We start from the raw sequence: 10,207 nt of genomic DNA, 5'->3' as shown, positions 1-10,207 counted from the left end.
TGTGTGTAATACTTGTTTTTGCTATTTCTGTGCAGCTGCTGTAATTACAAATCTTGTTATAAGCAGTGTTGAAGTTGCGTGTCTTTTCCCTACTGATAAAGAAAATATTTCTGAAAAGGCTGAATGCTGTTAACAGTCAAGTAAACAGCAAATTGTTCTCTACCCAGTAATTTGGATCTGACATCGGTGCCAGATCAGATTTACTGTCTGTGATGGTACCTTTTAAGTGTAAGGGAGAAACTGTTGCCTGATTTTGTCCTGTTGTATGTGAAGGACCATGCTTAGCTTTTCAGCTCTGTCTTTGTAATGTGAATATGGCTTGCTGGTGCACTGGGGGCTGTGGAGGAACTGCTAGAACTATCTAGTAGTAAAGCTTAAGAGAAATCTCAAAAGTGAAAGCAGAGGCACTCAGTGTCTAACAGGTGGTGGGAATATCTAGGAAGAGTTTGAGTTTGCACAACTTATTAATGAGGGAAACTTAATTTGTAGTAAAAAATGTTGTGGAAGGATGACTATCTGATTAATTTTTAATGCAGGTTTCATGCTTCCTTCCAAAATACTGAAAAGAATCAAGTCTTTGTTGACTGGGGAGTTATTTGTGATTAATTATTTTAAACACAGCATGAGCTGAACAAAGAAGTTCTACATAACTCGGTTCACTGACATTTAATTATTTGCATCTATCTGTATGTAATATGAAACTTTTGAAAAAATCTGATGGAATACACTATCAGAGATGCTTTAAGGGGTTGGTGGGAATAAATGCTGAATTTGGTGAAAACTGAAGAGTTGGAAAAATAAAAATCATTGCCAGTCAGATATCACAGGCAAAGGAACGTCTCTCATGTGCTTTGTTGCTCAATGTACATAAAACAAATTACACTTTGTCCCTTGTGTAGACCAAAATATATACTAGCTTCATTCACTGTTTTCTGCAGCTCTGTCTCTCCAGGTTCACTTGCTATGCTTTTCAAGGTCTGGTCAGTCCCAGTTCCTAATCAAACCCATGTTTAAAGCCTAAAAGATCTCCATAATACATACAAGAATATCTGCACAGTCAGTTATGAAAATTGTATCAGACTTCAGAATCCTGTAATGTTAATCATCAGCGTACAGGATCTAAGTGACTGTGGTAAAAATTTATAATCTGAAAGAAGGCTGTGAATGGGACCATGTGTTTAGAAGGGTTTTGGGTGTTTTCTTCTTCCGGGTCTATCACTGTCCAAAGACTAAGGAACTGGTTGATGATGGATGTAAATGCTTTCCAGCCATTCCCTTTTCTAACTTTACCTGTGTTGTTATCTCATTGAAGTTCATATGTTGACAGCTTGGAGTGTGGTTCTGGCAATACTTTTTTTCACTGGCAAAACCTATTTAAGAGACTTCATTCTTTCATCTTTCTCTTAACATTCCTGCTATTGTTCATTGCCTCTGTAGATGTACTTGGGGCTTCATTGTGGTGACTGAAACAATTCCAGTTATTTGATCTACGGTGAGGCCTTATGAACAGTTGTTGTGTCAGCACAACTGAAAGGGCAGCAAATGGAGATGGAATTTTCAGAGCCAGTTGTCGTGAAAGTTTGCAGAGTTATGCCTGAGTTATTTCAGATTATTCTAACATTTAAGAGAGAAAAGGTTGGTGGCAAAAAAATAGTGTCTTTTATTAGTCATGCTGATATAGCTGAAAGAAAGGGATGAGCTGTCAGGCAGATAAGCTTCTGTACGCTCTTCAGTAGAGTTTCACCGTTGTTCCCATGAGTAGATGTCAGTAAATAGCTTCTGAGTTTTAATATTTGGCAGTAGTTCAAAATTTAAATTTTCCTATTTAGCAACTGTTACAGTCCTGATACGTGTTGATGTGTTTTGCAAGTCCTGCCCATTTCTACATAAGGCTGTAGTTGAACCTGCTTGGCAAACTCAAGGACTCAGGATAGTTGCGTAGGAGATGCCATAGTGAATTTTAAAGCTGTTTTGTCTATTTTGGTTATCTTTTCAATAAGTGGGAAGTTTTAAAAAACAATTCTATTGATTTTCAGTTGTAGTTTCTTTTTAGTTGGAATACATTATTGAATTATGTATTAGATACCTAAGCTCAGTTTAGAATAGACTGATAGGCTTTTCTGCACAGAGCAAACTGTACTTCAGGAATCTACATACAGTTTTAAAACACTATGAGCTAATTTTTCGCATAAGTAACACTGTCCACAGAAGATTTGAAAGGCAACACTGGGGTTGCAGTGGGCATCTGTTACCCTATGACTAAGAGGAGGTAGTGGATATCGCTTTCTACAGACAGCAAGCAGAAACCTCCCACTCATGGGCCCTCGTGCTCATGGGGATTTTGACCATCCACATACCTGCTAGGAGGGCAGTCTGGCATTGTGCATTTGATCTTGATAGTTTCTAGACTGCGTTGGTAAAAGTTTTGTAACACACATGCCAGAGAGCCTGGTAACTCTTCACTTCATCTGCTGCTCACAAGTCAGGAAAAACAGTGGCCAGTTTGGTCGTAGATGGCAGCCTGGATTGCAGTTGACATTATTGACTTGTGGTTCTGGAGGAAGGGTGGGAAGGTTGGCAGCAGAATTAGAATCCTGTACTTAAGGACTGCAGGCTTTCACTTAGGAGATCGGTAGGTAGAATCCCTTGGATAACAACCATGAAAAAGGTTCCCAGGAGAGCTTGAAGATTTTAAAAGAGAACTTAATGACAGCTCATAAATGAACCATTCCACAGTGCAGGAAGATTTGGTATTTCAGGATGAGGCCTGCTTGGCCAAGCAGGGAACTTCTCAATGAACTAAAACACAAAAGAGGGTACACAAAAGTAGAAATGAGGGCAGACAACAGAAGAGGACTGTAAAAGTGCTATTTGGTATGCAGGGACAAAATCCCTACCATCTGTCAAACTGCAGATCTTTAAGTCCAGAAGGACCTTGATAAACTTGAGGGCTGTGGTAACAGAAACCTCAAAAAGTTTAAGAAGGAGACGTATGAAGTTCTGCTACTGAACTAAAGTGTTGCTGTGTGTCACTACAGGCTGGGGAGGGACTGGCTGAGTGTCAGCTTTGCTGAAAAGGCTGTGGGCTTGCAGTGGATGTCTGGTTGAATATGAGCCATCACCTCATAGCAAATAAGATGAACCACAGACTGGGCTGCATTAGGAGAGGCGTGGACAGTGGTAAAGGGAGGGTTCATCTCTAGAAAGCGCTGGTGAGGCTCTGCCTGGAATGCTGTGTCCAGTTTTGTGTTCCATAGTTCTTAGGGAGATACTGAGACACTGATGGAGTCAGCTTAAGGGCTACCAAAATTGTTAGGGACCTACAGCACCTGATGGTGAGGAGAAGCTGAGGGATCTCAGTTTTTTAGGTTTGCAAGGAGAGGCCTAAGGGAGGAGAAATCTGTTGACAACTTACAATTATAATTACAAAAATGATTGAACTCTACTTAAATAGTGGCAGATAACGTATCAAGAGGCAGTCATCACAAATTGGGGCTTGGGATGCTCAGGCTGGACAACAGGACAAACCTTTTTACTAGGAAGGTAGTGCAGCAGGGGAAGAGGTTGGCTAGAAGACTGTGGAACATCCATCCTTGAAGGCTTTTGAGACTGTCAGCCAGAGCCACAGCTCATCAAATCACGTCTTTGTGGTAAGCTGATGTTGAGCAGGAAGTTGGAAAAGATGACCAGTATTTCTAAAGTGTTTTGATAATTGATGAAATGGGCAGCTTAGCACTTCGTTGATGTGGTAAGTGTATTACTAAGAGATATTCTGAAATTTACGTATCAAGTATATGTGAGATCATAATTTAAAACTGACTTTTCACATCATAACACTTTTGTAATTGATCATCATCAGACTCTCTACCTTCAGGGTATGCTATTGGCCCAAACAAAAAATAGCTCACTGCAAAGAAATGATTGTAAGCTTCCTACATGACTGGATGTCAGATAAGATTGCCCATTCATATTGTTGATCTTCTACTAATGCAGAAAAATGGAGGAAAAGGTTCACTTCCTGGAGTAAATATTTTGTTTTAATGACACTTTGGACTTTAATCAGTGAAGAGAATCATTAGCCTGGAGTAGACAATTGAAAAATCAAGCATTAGCTTCAAAACTGAAAATTAAAAAAATAGAAGGTCTAACAATAATGTTGAGTAGAAATTGAGTAATATTCAAATTTTATGTTTGAAGTAATTATTTTGGTTTCTTAGTGGGAAAGACTTTCCTTCTTTTGCTCATTAAAAAAGTGACTTCAGTGAAGTGGATTTTTTTGCTTAGACTGGAGATCGGTTTTGTTGTGTGAACATCCAAGTATTTCAGTCAGCATCAGCTGTCAGCATCTGTATGTGAAGGCAGTGTTGGTCAAGGAGCAAACCTACTGAGTGTGAGGAATAAGTTTCTGTCCCTCATACTCATGTGTTTGGGAGGCCACCAGTACCAACATAAGATGTGTGGAATAAGTCATGCTGTTACCCAGTGACTGTGTGTAATGGTTGCAGCCATGAAGATGGCCAGTAAGAGCTGGTATGAAATGAGAGAAATAGGTAAGTTGTGGAGGTAAGGCTGCTTTGTCGTCCCCCCCCCCCCCCCCCCCCCCCCCGAAAAGTTGAGGAAAAAGAAAAAACGAATCCTGGAAAGTGTCATTTCTGTTTCTTCAAATTAAGTCGGCTTTTCAAGGATGAAGGCTGACACTCTTTTCTGTGCCGTCATGGAAATGTGCTGGATAAATATCAGTTAAAAGCATCTTTTTTTCTTCCTACTTTCCTTCACATTAGAATGAAATTAAGACCTGGAAATATACATTTGAACATAATATAGATTTTGAACTTTCCTCTAACAGGTGTGATCTTATCACAAAGAAATTAATGTTAGCAGAGTTTAGCACCTTCACAGTTTTAATATGCTCTTGCTGTTACTGGCTTTTGAGACCAGATGGATGGCCTGTGTACAAGTGAATGTGTAATATACTAAAATGACTGTTGGAGTGTGTTAATCTAACATAAATTGAGGACTAAAGAGGCCAAAAGGCAATAATTTCAGCCACCTAAAAACTCAATGTTCCTGAAGCTTATAAAACCCCTGATAATATAAAGATTTACATATGAGATTGGAACTGTTTCTGTTGTGCACTCAAAAAACTAAACACACATATAGATCTGTGCAGGGTGTTTTCTTTTCCTGTAGGATTTCTTTATTGAAAAATAGCCATTTCAGATTTATTCATATCCTTATTTTTTCTTAATGTGTTATTTCACCAGCTTTTAAATACAAGACCTGTCAAAGGTGCCAACCATACAGTAAAGCTGCATCTTCAAGAAGCCTTTTTACTGAGATTATAACATAAAAGCATCCACAGTGGATCAGAACAAAGGTCCATCGAGTCTTACTATTCTGTATCAGAGAACAGTGAGTTGGCGATGCTGGGGGAGAGTAAAAGCACAGGGTGTTCATGCAGGGGTGCTCTGCCAGAGTGCTCTCCCAGCCTCCAGCTGCCTCCTCTGCAGCTCAGAGGCTTGGAGCTGGAGGTGGTGCCTTTTTATTCAGCCCTCAGTGGACTAAGTAGAAGAAATGGGCCTACTCACCTGAAGAGCCCTTGTCAGTTATCGTAAAAAGCAGATGTAGGTATTAATACTGTTTTCTGTCTAAAATGTAGCTCTAAAGAAGAGAGCACATCAGGTTCTGTGCATTGCAGTTACTGGATAGCTGCATGTGCGAATTGCCATTCTGCCAGAGGTGCAATTCACACCTGTCTATTCCAGATGCAGTAGAAAGAGTTTGTTGTATGTATTGAGGCTGTCTTAATATCTCCTTGTTTCAGAGAGTCTCTTCAGTGTCCCATTATTGGGTCACGATCTTTATGTGCTGCCAATTTCTGACCCATTTTGCATGGGCTCTTAAACGACATGCTTTGTCTGTATGTTGTCTGCCCCGTGAATGGGATGTCCCCCTTCCCTTTTGGATTTTGGCTTATTTGGCACTTGTTTTGTTTCAGCAGCCATATCTCTTTGTGTACATCAAGCACTGCTTCTATCCCACTGTTCCTCCCAAAGACTGTGATACCTAAGATTACTGTTTTCTGTGTGGGAGATAAGAAACCATGGACACATTCTCACTGCTTGCCTAAGCAAGCCTGATACAAGCTACTAAGTCTCCTTACCAGGAGACTTACCTCCTACCCAGTCTGTATAGCTTTTGCCCACAATAGTGCGGTGGTAGCTTGTGAGATGGGTTGGAGTATTCATGGGCTATTCCATAATTTGCAGTGGAGCCAAATAATTTGGGATATGTGTTCGCAAATTATGAATCTTTTTATGCTACCATTTTACCAAGCAGGCTGTTGTCAGTTCCTTGCCAGCTGGTGAGACACTGGAAAGAGCCTGTCTGGGATGACATCTCTGTTCAAAGAGTTTGGAAATGCTGTGGAAATGGAGTAACCAAACATGAGATTTTAAACAAGTACAGAAGAAATAAATGAGACAAGAAAATGTAGCCCAGGTGGAAGTGTGTGATAAGATTGGTGGGCTAATCCCCCCTGTGCTCACTTATCTAGGAAAATAGACTGCTGTTGGTTTATTGTTGCTTAAAGTTCTGTTAAATACTGCTATTATTTTTGCTTTTTGGACAGATGCAAGTTGGAGGCAAAATTCGTCTCCAGGCAGCAACAAACCTGTTAAAAGCTGTAAGTCCTGACTGTGTGCTAGGGGTTTTGTGTGCTCAGCTCTCTCCACATCTTGCATATAGTTCCCTCCCTGCCCATTTTTCATGAAAGTTTGTAGGGTCCATTGATGGTTGGAGTATTTATGGAATTTTTAGACATGATTAGATGATCAAGGGTTAGCATGTTATGGACTGACATAAATACCACCAGAAGAGATGCATGTTCCATTTTTCTGCTAAGACCAAACTCAGTTGTGGGTTTGGGTTTTTTTTAGGGAGTACAGGAAATCAACTATGGTTTTTCAATACTGTGCTAATAAAACAGGTAATTAAAATTCTCTCCTGCAGATGATATCATCATTCCAATGTATTGAAAAAGTCTGACACCTTGTTGTTTCGGCATCTTGTCCCTACTGTGTTTTGGAAGACTGTATACATGAAAGAGTATTTACAGCTTGAGCTGAGGTGATTTAAGTTAGGAGCTAATTAGTCATATACTCTTGTCTCATTGCATGTTGGCTGGGGAATGGTGAGAAAATAAACTGGCACTAATTTCCTAAGGATATATCGGGCAACCTGCTCTTTTTAGAATGTTAAAATTCTTCCTAGTTGAGCTAATGAGAGAGATGTCAACTTTTGCAGGAAGCAGTGGGCTCCTAGGATGTTTTCATCAACTTGGAGGCATTTTGGTCAATCCTTTAGCTGTTCCCCAGTGAGAAATAGTGATTGGAGCTGCAGCAGAACAAAGGGAAAGGGAGATGAAGCTTAGGCTTCAAAAGAAAAAAATGCTTTTTCTTACTTTAAAACTTAGAGAAGTGGGCAAAACCGTGGGAGAGCCAAAGCTTAGAATTTACTCCGTGCAGTGGTTGTGTCTGTTGTCCAGTGACTCTTTAATTTAAGATATATAGCAGTTCCCAGAATGGGGACCAGGCTCCTAAGCTGTTGCAGGACTTTGGAGTGAGTTTGAATTGGCCAATGTGACGCCCATATATAAGTAGGGTCGGAAGGATGATCTGGGAAATTACAGGCCTGTCAGCTTGACTTCGGTGCCCGCGAAGCTGATGGAGCATCTCATCCAAAGTACCATCACATAACACATGCGGGACAACCAGATGATCAGGCCCAGTCAGCACGGGTTTATGAAAGGCAGGTCCTGCCTGAACAAACCTGATCTCCTTCTACGACAGGGCGACCTGCTTATTGGATGAGGGAAAGGCTGTGGATGTTGTCTACCTTGACTTTAGAGAGGCCTTTGACACCATTTCCCACAGCATTCTCCTGGTGAAACTGGCTGCCCGAGGCTTGGATGATCACATGCTTTGCTGGGTAAAAAACTGGCTGGATGGCCAGGCCCAAAGAGTTGTGGTGAACGGAGTTAAATCTGGTTGGCGGCCAGTCACGAGTGGTGTCCCCCAGGGCTCGGTTTTGGGGCCTCTCCTGTTTAACATCTTTATGGATGATCTAGACGAGGGGATCGAATGCACCCTCAGTAAGTTTGCAGATGACACCAAGTTGGGTGGGAGTGTTGATCTGCTCGAGGGTAGGGAGGCTCTGCAGAGAGATCTGGACAGGCTGGAGCGATGGGCTAAGGCCAACTGTAGGAGTTTCAATAAGGCCAAACACCAGGTGCTGCACTTGGGCCACAACAACCCCCAGCGGCGCTACAGGCTTGGGGAGGAGTGGCTGGAGAGCTGCCAGTCAGAGAGGGACCTGGAGGTGTTGATTGACAGCCGGCTGAACATGAGCCAGCAGTGTGCCCAGGTGGCCAAGAAGGCCAATGGTATCCTGGCTTGTATCAGAAATAGCGTGGCCAGCAGGGACAGGGAAGGGATCTTACCCCCGTACTCGGCACTGGTGAGGCTGCACCTCGATTCCTGTGTTCAGTTTTGGGCCCCTCACTACAAAAAGGACATTGAATTACTCGAGCGTGTCCAGAGAAGGGCAACGAAGCTGGTGCAGAGTCTGGAGCACATGTCGTATGAGGAGCGACTGAGGGAACTGGGGTTGTTTAGTCTGGAGAAGAGGAGGCTGAGGGGAGACCTCATCGCCCTCTACAACTCCCTGAAAGGAGGTTGCAGAGAGATGGGGGTGAGTCTCTTTAACCAAGTAACAAGCGATAGGACAAGAGGTAATGGCCTCAAGTTGCACCATGAAAGGTTTAGACTAGATATTAGGAAGTATTTCTTTACAGAACGGCTTGTTAGGCGTTGGAATGGGCTGCCCAGGGCAGTGGTAGAGTCCCCATCCCTGTGAAGTGCTAAGGCTTGGACAACAGGCCCAAGCCAGAGTTGACCTATAGATGAATCCTGTATATTTTATAACTGATAACCATTGTGCTAGTAGGTATTGTACTAGGTTATAACAACCTACTTATGCTGATGTGAAAAGTGCTAAAGCATTGAAATACTGAAGCCTGAACAACAGGCCCCAAACCGAATCTGCTAACTTAGTATGTAATCATTAACAAAGTGTGTAAGCTCACTAGTGAAAGATGCAGCTTAGAATATAATCAGTAGTGAGGACGAAATGCTGAGAGAATGTATCCAACTTCCCTTCTTTAGCCTTGTTCAAGGCTGAGAACCCAAGTATTTGACCTTGTTAGAAACTCCCTTGGTCTCACCCCCCGAGCCCTGGCCAGGCTTTGGGTGGAATCCACAGGAGAATGAAACCGGAAATTTTCCACTCAAAACAAAGGTGCCAGCTATTCTGGCTTGCTGATCTCTAGTATATAAGGCTGGACCCGCTCACAGAGACTTTGGAAGCCTCACCTATGGGTGGACGCACCACGTAGGACTTCCCACTTGCCAGGACAGGCTCTCCAAATCCTCGCTGTAACCGGGGCTGCCCAGTGCCTGCGGATCTGGATGATGGTAACATATGCAAATGGTGATGGATCTTTCTTAATCACTGTTCTCTCTCATGTAGTAATGATTTGATGCATTACCCTGTATTTTCCTATTTGTTGCTTTAGGTGCATTATTCTGCCTTTTCTTACTGCATGTTTTCTGTATTACTGTGTTACATTATTTGGTTATCACCAGTAAAATAGGCCTACTCTTTTCATTCTGGTGTCTGAGTTTAATTGGTATCCTTAGTCAGCAAAACACCCTGGAGGTGTTTAAGAGTCGGGTTGACATAGCGCTTAGGGATATGGTGTAGTTGAGAATGGTCAGTGTTAGGTTAATGGTTGGACTAGATGATCTTCAAGGTCTTTTCCAACCTAGATGATTCTGTGATTCTGTGAATCCTTCAGGCTGAAGAGGGCACAGTACACTTAGGTGCCTTTGAACTGCAAATTCCATGAGAGTCAGGAAATGAACCCTAGACTCCTGCTTAATCCTTAGTTTAGCCCCAGCTCTGTTTGGGACCATTCCATTTCTTGGCTGCTGCATAGGTCTGCCAGAGAAGGGTGCTTAGCTCTAGCAGGGAGGGTGGGAACTGCTTGGTGCTGCTTGTCCTTAGGACCAGGGATAAACCTTTGGCCACCTTTTATTTGGCAGTACTGCTGTTGCCTAACTCTCCCACTTTCTGGCAAGCCACTGAA

General features: G+C 42.3%; 1 protein-coding gene across 1 annotated transcript in view; it reads left to right on the top strand.

Annotated features, from left to right (window-relative positions):
• VWA8 (von Willebrand factor A domain containing 8) overlaps nucleotides 1–10,207 on the top strand; it is a 203,548-nt gene that overhangs the window by 1,720 nt on the left and 191,621 nt on the right. The window lies entirely within an intron of this gene.

The sequence above is a fragment of the Strix uralensis genome, chromosome 2 (assembly GCF_047716275.1).
Source record: "Strix uralensis isolate ZFMK-TIS-50842 chromosome 2, bStrUra1, whole genome shotgun sequence".
NCBI classification, from domain to species: domain Eukaryota; kingdom Metazoa; phylum Chordata; class Aves; order Strigiformes; family Strigidae; genus Strix; species Strix uralensis.
The sequence above is the reverse complement of the archived record's forward strand: the minus strand, read 5'-3'. Positions and strand labels throughout refer to the sequence as shown.